Genomic DNA, 8,365 nt, shown 5'->3' with positions numbered 1-8,365 from the left:
GGGCGGATCACGAGGTCAGGAGATCAAGACCATCCTGGCTAACAGAGTGAAACCCCGTCTCTACTAAAAATACAAAAAAAAAAAAAAAATCAGCCGGATGTGGTGGCAGGCGCCCGTAGTCCCAGCTACTTGGGAGGCTGAGGCAGGAGAATGGCATGAACCCGGAAGGCGGAGGGTGGAGGTTGCAGTGAGCCGAGATCGTGCCACTGCACTGTAGCCTGGGTGACAGAGTGAGACTCCATCTCAAAAAAGAAAGAAAAGAAAAGAAAAAGAAAAGAAGGAGGAAAGAAGGAAAGAAACACCACCTTTACGATAAATTGAAATTCCCATAAATAATTTCCATAAATATTTATATCTCTTTCTGGACTCTATTCTAGTCCACTGTTCTCTGCTACTATCTTTTATCTAATAGTTCTTCAAATAAATTATCAAAACTTGACTTTTAGTGCAAAAAAGGAGTTTTTTACCTTTTTTTTTTTTTTTTTTTTTTTTGAGAGTCTCACTTAATCACCCAGGCTGGAGTACAGTGGTGTGATCTTGGCTCACTGCAACCTCTGTCTCCAGGGTTCAAGTGATTCTCCTGTTTCAGCCTCCCAAGAAGTTGGGATTACAGGCGCAAGCCACTATGCCCAGCTAATTTTTGTGTTTTTAATAGTGACAGATTTCACCATGTTGGCCAGGCTGGTCTCAAACTCCTGACCTCAGGTGATCCACCTGCCTCGGCCTCCCAAAGTGCTGGGATTACAGGAGTGAGCCACTGTGCCTGGCCGTTTTTTACTTTTAAATTGATTGTTTTAATTAAAAGTATCTTAGGTTTTGATTACAATTACATCAAGGTAGCAATGGTTGTACAACAATATGAATGTGCTTAATGAATTTTAAAACAGAAAAACCTTTGTTGTTAGTCAGACAACCATGATTGCCACTTTGATTCTAGGCATCTAACTCAAAAGTTCTCAAACATTTTAGTCTCTGGACCCTTACCCTTAAAAATTAAGAACGCTGAAGAACTTTTGTTTATGTGGGTTATATCTACCTACATTTACTGTGTTAGAAATTTACAATGAGACATTTTAAAAACACAAGAATAGGCTGGGCGCGGTGGCTCACACCTGTAATCCCAGCACTTTGGGAGGCCAAGGCGGACGGATCATGAGGTCAGGAGATCGAGACCATCCTGGCTAACACAGTAAAACCCCATCTCTACTAAAAATACAAAAACAAATAGCCGAGCGTGGTGGTGAGTGCCTGTACCACCCAGCTACTCAGGAGTCCCAGCTACTCAGGAGGCTGAGGCAGGAGAACGGCGTGAACCCAGGAGGCGGAGCTTGCAGTGAGCTGAGATTGTGCCACTGCACTCCAGCCTGGGCAGCAGCGCGAGACTCCAAGAATACAGAAGCACACATTCCATTAGCCCTCAGAGTGACGACATCATCTCACTTCATGTAGCTGCTGGAAAATTCCACTGTACACTCATGAAAGAATGAGAGTGAAGAAGGCACGTAACAGCTTAGTACTACTAAGAAAATAGTTTGGACCTCCCTGAAAAGTTCTCAGAGGCCCCAAGACTGCACTTTCAAAATAATTGGTATAATTATTCCCACTGATATGATCAATGGCACTATAAACAATTTTTTTTTTTTTTTTGAGACAGATTCTTGCTCTATCGCCCAGGCTGGAGTACAGTGGAGCAATCTCAGCTCACGGCAGCCTCCACCTCCCAGGTTCAAGTGATTCTCCTGCCTCAACCTCCCGAGAAGCTGGGATTACAGGCGCCCAACACCACACCTGGCTAATTTTTTTGTATTTTTAGTAGATATGGGGTTTCACCATGTTGGCCAGGCTGGTCTTGAATTCCTGACCTCAGGTGATCTGCCCACCTCGGCCTTCCAAAGTGCTGGCATGAGCCACCATGCCCAGCCTATAAACTTTTCTGAAACTTGCCTGAAACTTTCATTTTTCAGTGAAAAGGAGCCTATGTGTCAGGGGGAAGGGAGGAGGACATCAGTATCTATCTAAAATAAATATCTTTAAAATAAAAATAGGCTGGGAGCGGTGGTGCACACCTGTAATCCCAGCACTTTGGGAGGCTGAGACAGGCAGATCACTTGAGTCCAGGAGTTCGAGACCAGCCTGGGCAACACGGCAAAACCCTATCTCTACAAAAACTACAAATATTAGCCTGACGTGGTAGCACAGGCCTGTAGTCACAGCTACTCAGGAGGCTGAGGAAGGAGGATGGTTTGAACCCTGGAGGTTGAGGTTGCAATGAGTCATGATCATGCCACTGTACTCAGCCTGGGTGACAGAGTGAGACTCTGTCAAGAAGAAGAAGAGGAAGAAGAGGAAGAGGAAGAAGAAATTCACAAGAAAGAGTACCACTATTTATAAAAGAAATAGCAAAAAGTAGCTGCTGGTTTTATTTAAGCTTTGGTTTTTTTCTTTTTAGACGGAGTCTCACTCTGTTGCCACGCCTGGAGTGCAGTGGCGCAGTCTGGGCTTACTGCAACTTCCGTCTCCTGGGTTCAAGTGATTCCCGTGCCTCAGCCTCCCAAGTAGCTGGTACTACAGGCATGCACCACCACGCCTGGCTAATTTTTTTTTTTTTTTTTTTTTTTTTTGTATTTTAGTGGAAATGGGATTTCACCATGTTGGCCAGAATGATCTCGAACTCCTGACCTTGTGATCCGCCCACCTTGACTTCCCAAAGTGTTGCGATTACAGGCGTGAGCCACCGCACCTGGCCCTATTTAAGCTTTTACTTAACCTTGGTAATTTTATGTTGACAACCTACAAATGTTGATAAAGTTATTGCTACTCCTGCCAACTGAGGCTTTTTCATCCTGTTGGTCCCTTTCTTCTTCCCAGACTTGATCCTGAAAGATGTTGTCGTTAAATGTTCCCTAAGAACCCACTTTCATATATGGTCTCAAACACAGACCATGTTAATGAACATTTCTCCTGTTCATTAACTCCTTTCTTCTGCCAGTTTACCCTTGCTTTCAAAGAACTATCAATTAAGCAGTTGTTTGTTGCTTCTCTTCCCATTTTCTTTACTTCTTTATCTCATTGCTTCCCACTGTGTAGAATACATAGCACTGAAGATATACAAGATGATTTTAGGTAGTAGATGGAAAACCAATTTTACCTTTTACATATTTACTTGAAATTAGATGAATAAAAAATATAAGTAGTACAGTACATCAGTACATCTGTAATTTCTAGGGTATTATAGTTTCCTTTCTAAATACAGCATGGATTTTTTTTTTTTTTTTTTTTTTTTGAGTCAGGGTCTCCCTCTGTTGACCAGGCTGGGGTGCAGTGGTGCAATCTGGGCTCACTGCAACCTCTGCCTCCCAGATTCAAGCAATTCTCCTGCCTCAGCCTCCCAAGTAGCTGGGACTACAGGTGAGTGCCACCATGCCTGGCTCTTTTTTTTTTTTTTTTTTTTGTATTTTTAGTAGAAACAGGGTTTTGCCATGCTGGCCAGGCTGGTCTCAAATTTTTTGGCCTCAAGTGATCCACCCGCCTCAGCCTCCCAGAAGTGCTGGGATTACAGGCATGAGCCACTGCACCTGGCTTTAAATAATGGATTTTTTAAAGTAGATAAATAATAATACAGGTGCTTGACACACAGCAAAAAGTACCAAGGTGGTATGTAAAATGACTGAAATATAAGAAATACTGCTAGGTGCCGTGGCTCACGGCTGTAATCCCAGCGCTTTGGGAGGCCGAGGTGTGTGGATCACTTGAGTCCAGGAGTTCAAGACCAGCCTGGACAACATGGTAAAACCCCATCTGTACTAAAAAAACACAAAAATTAGCCGGGTGTGGTGGCAGACACTTATAATCCCAGCTACTCAGAGGCTGAGGCACGAGAATCACTTGAACCCAGGAGGCGGTGGTTGCAGTGAGCCAAGATGGCGCCACTGCACTCTAGCCTGGGTGACAGAGAGAAACGCTGTATCCAAATAATAATAATAATAATAAAATAAAATAAAAATAAAAAAGAGTACTTTTTTGGCAGGGTGTGATGACTCACTTTGGGAGTCCAAGGCGGAAGCACTGCTTGAGGCCAGGAGTTCAAGACCAGCCTGGGCAATATAGCTAGACCCTGTCTCTACAAAAAGAAAATAAAAATAATTTAAAAAAATAAGGTGACAGCAAAAAAGGGGAAAAAAAGGCCAGGCACGGTGGCTCCCGCTTGTAATCCCAGCACTTTGGAAGGCCGAGGTGGGTGGATCACAAGGTAAGGAGTTCAAGACCAGCCTGGCCAACACAGTGAAACCCCGTCTCTACTAAAAATACAAAAATTAGCTGGGCATGGGGGCGGGTGCCTGTAATCCCAGCAACTCGGGAGGCTGAGGCAGGAGAATAGTTTGAACCTGGGAGGTGGAGATTTCAAGTGTGCTGAGATCATGCCACTGCACTCCAGCTTGCGTGACAGAGCTAGACTCTACCTCAAAAAAAAAAAAAAAAGACAAAAAAAGAAAATCGAAACTTAATCAGGCACGGTGGCACATGCCTGTAGTCCTAGCTACTCAGGAGGCTAAGTAAAGAGGATCAATTGAGCCCAGGAGTTTGAGGATGCAGTGAGCTATGATGACATCACTTTGTTTCAGCCTGGGCGACAGAGCAATACCCTGTCTCAAAACAAACAAACAAACAAACAAAAAACTTCTGAAAGGAATTGAAAAATTAATTAAGTCATGTTAATTTTTTTTTTTTTTTTTCTTTCTGAGACAGCGTCTCGCTCTTTCACCTGGGTTGGAGTGCAGGGGCGCAATCTCGGCTCAATGCAACCTCTGCCTCCCAGGTTCAAGCAATTCTCGTGCACCTCAGCTTCCCAAGTAGCTGGGATTACAGGTGCCTGCCATCGTGCTCGGTTAATTTTTGTATTTTTAGTAGAGATGGGTTTTCGCCATGCTGGCCAGGCTGGTCTCAAACTCCTGAGCTCAAGCGATCTGCCACCTTGGCCTCCCAAAGTGCTGAGATTACAGGTGTGAGCCACCTCACCCAGCCAAGTCATGGTATTTCCGATGCCAAACCTACCAGTGATGCTGGTAATTCAGTCGTATTCCTTTCTTCAAAAAAGCCAGCTTGTCCATTTGGTCTTGATCGTAAGATTTTACACAAACTTTTACACATTTCTGTTTTGTTAAAAGAAAACTGTTAAGAAAAAATTGAAAATATTAAGAGATTTGGCTAAAGTTTATAATTCAAATGTCATGAAATAAGCAATTTATCTTACAGGTAAAACTTCTTCAAAGACTTCAGTATGCCATCATTCTCTACACTCTCTTCTAAGTTTTCATTCGTAACTGAAATGATGACAACTAGACACACACACAATGCTGTCATCACTGAAGAGAAGAATTTGTCTTCTTCAATAACATACAAGGTGGGATATGAAATCCACCCTAGCTTCCTAAAAACTACCCTGATATACAATCCTTCACTTAAAAGTGACAATAAAATTGATGGTAGTGGTGGCTGTACAACTCTGTGAATACACTAAAAACCACTAAATTAGACACTTTAAGTGGGTGAATTATATGGTACGTGATTTATCTCTGAATAACACTGTTACCAAAAGAACGTGATAATAAAATATTTGACACTTTTAATACAAAATTTCTTATTTACAAGGTCTAGCTATGGAGGATTATCAAGGTAAAGTGCCAGTGGTTTTTTTTTAATTTATTTTTTGTTTTTTGTTTTTGAGACGGAGTTTCACTCTCGTTGCCCAGACTGGAGTGCAATGGCACCATCTCGGCTCACCACAACCACCGCCTCCCAGGTTCAAGCGATTCTCCTGCATCAGCCTCCCGAGTAGCTGGGATTACAGGCATGCACCACCACGCCCAGCTAATTTTGTATTTTTAACAGAGACAGGGTTTCTCCATGTTGGTCAAGCTGGTCTCGAACTCCCGGCCTCAGGTGATCCGCCTGCCTTGGCCTCCCAAAATGCTGGGATTATGGGCATGAGCCACTGCACCCGGCCCAGTGTTATTATTTATTTATTTTTTTTCTTCCAGAGCCTTCAGATGAAATGTGCCAATGTTATGAATCAGGAAATAATGAGCATGAGTAAACAATGAAAAACAGAGTCATATTTTAGCACCTACTGTCCTGAAATAATACAAATATGAACCAAAAAAGAATCTTATTGGCAGCAGAGTTGTACTACACTGCCAAGTTTCTTCAGTCCAAGGGACAGCATTTCTTGATAAGGTACACTTTCCTTTGGAGTCCTGTGGCACTCCACAAAGGCATTGCATGCAAATTTAATCATCAAAAGGCTAATGCCTGACACACAAACCAATGTAACAGTACAACAGAAAACTCAGAAATACAGCCATATAACTATGCCCAAGTGATTTTTTTTACAAAGGTGAAAAAGTGGCCGGGCATGGTGACTCACACCTGTAATCCCAGCACTTTGGGAGGCCGAGGTGGGTGGATTACTTCAGGTCAGGAATTCGAGACCAGACTGGCCCCGTCTCTACTAAAACTACAAAAATTAGCTGGGCATGGTCCCAGCTACTCAGAAGACTGAGGTAGGGCCAGGTGAGGTGCTCACGCCTGTAATCCTAGCATTTTGGGAGGCCAAGGTGGGTGGATCACATGAGGTCAGGCGTTCAAAGCCAGCCTGGCCAACATGGTGAAATCCCATCTCTACTAAAAATACAAAAAAAATTAGCCAGGCATGGTGGCAGGTGCCTGTAATCCCAGCTACCTGGGAGACTGAGGAAGAAGAATTGCTTGAACTCAAGATCGCACTACTGCACTCCAGCGTGGGCAACAGAGCAAGACTTCATCTCAAAAAAAAAAAAAAAAAAAAAAGAAGAAGAAGAAGAAGGCTGAGGCAGAAGAATCACTTGAGCTCAGGAGGTGGAGGTTGCAGTGAGCCAAGATGGTGCCACCACACTCCAGCCTGGAGGACAAAGCAAGATTTGCCAAAAAAAATTTGAAAAGGTGCAAAAGCAATTTCACGGAGGAAGGATAGCCTTTTCAAGAAACCATGCTAAAGAAATTAGATATCTATAGGCAAAAAAATTAATCTCAACCTAACTTTCACATCTTACAACAACAACAAATAAAAACCCAAAATGTATCACAGACTTAAATGTGTGAACCCCAAATACCGGAGACAGGTCTCACTCAATATAGAAAGTTTATGCTGCCAGGTGCAGTGGCTCACGCCTGTAATCCTAGTACTTTGGGAGGCCAAGGCAAGTGGATTACCTGAGGTCAGGAGTTCGACCAGCCTGGCCAGCATGGTGAAACCCCATCTCTACTAAAAATACAAAAATAAAAAATAAAAAAAAATTAGCCAGGTGTGGTGACGGGCGCCTGTAATCCCAGCTGCTCGGGAGCCTGAGGCAGGAGAATCACTTGAACCCAGGAGGCGGAGGTTGCAGTGAGCCGCAATCATGCCACTGCACTCCAGCCTGGGAGACAGAGCGAGACTCCATCTCAAAAAAAAGAAAAAAGGAAGGAAGGAAGGGAGGGAGGGAGGGAAAAGGAAGGAAGGAAGGGAGGGAGGGAGGGAAAAAGAAGGAAGGAAGGAAGGAAGGAAGGAAGGAAGGAAGGAAGGAAGGAAGGAAGGGAGGAAGGGAGGAGAGAAGAGAAGAAAAGAGGTTCCAGATGTTATTAATCATGTTTCTTTGCTAGGGAGCCTGCTGAAATAAAGAATAAAGAGCAAGGACTAGATATCAACAGTCAGAGAAAAGGCAAATAAAAAATACAAAAAGGATGCTATTTCTTACATGTGTTTGGCAAGAGGTTGGCTCAAAACACTGCTATCAATATTTCTCACAGCGAAAGGCAAGCACCAGGTTTGAAAAATAAATATGCTGCACCTAGAGCTAGCCTTTAAAAACTCCTAGAACCTTCAAGTTGGCTAAGTCTATAGTCAGCACCGTTCTCAACTTTGTGTGCATTTGTGATGCCTTCTACCAGAATATCCCCCTACACCATAGATTAGGCAACTAGAGATCAGAACATAAGTCTTATTTATTAATACTTTTTGAATTGATTACTTGCAAAAAAAAAAAACTCCTTTTAAGTCAGCTTACAATGAAAACAACGAGGCTACTAAGGAAGGGAGTCAAGAAATTACTGGTGGTTGTGGGACACACGGAAGAGGAATTGTCCCAGGAATCCCCAGCTAAAGAAAAGTAATAATGATGACAGTTACCATTTATTGAAAGCTTACTATGTGCAAGGTGCCGTCGTAAGTGCTTTTCATGTACTGTCTCATTGTATTCTCACAAATCTCTAGAAGTAAATAACACTATGTTTGGCCGGGCGCGGTGGCTCAAGCCTGTAATCCCAGCACTTTGGGAGGCCGAGACGGGCG

Source organism: Mandrillus leucophaeus, unplaced genomic scaffold (genome assembly GCF_000951045.1).
Source record: "Mandrillus leucophaeus isolate KB7577 unplaced genomic scaffold, Mleu.le_1.0 Scaffold456, whole genome shotgun sequence".
Taxonomy (NCBI): Eukaryota; Metazoa; Chordata; class Mammalia; order Primates; family Cercopithecidae; genus Mandrillus; species Mandrillus leucophaeus.
The sequence above is the reverse complement of the archived record's forward strand: the minus strand, read 5'-3'. Positions refer to the sequence as shown.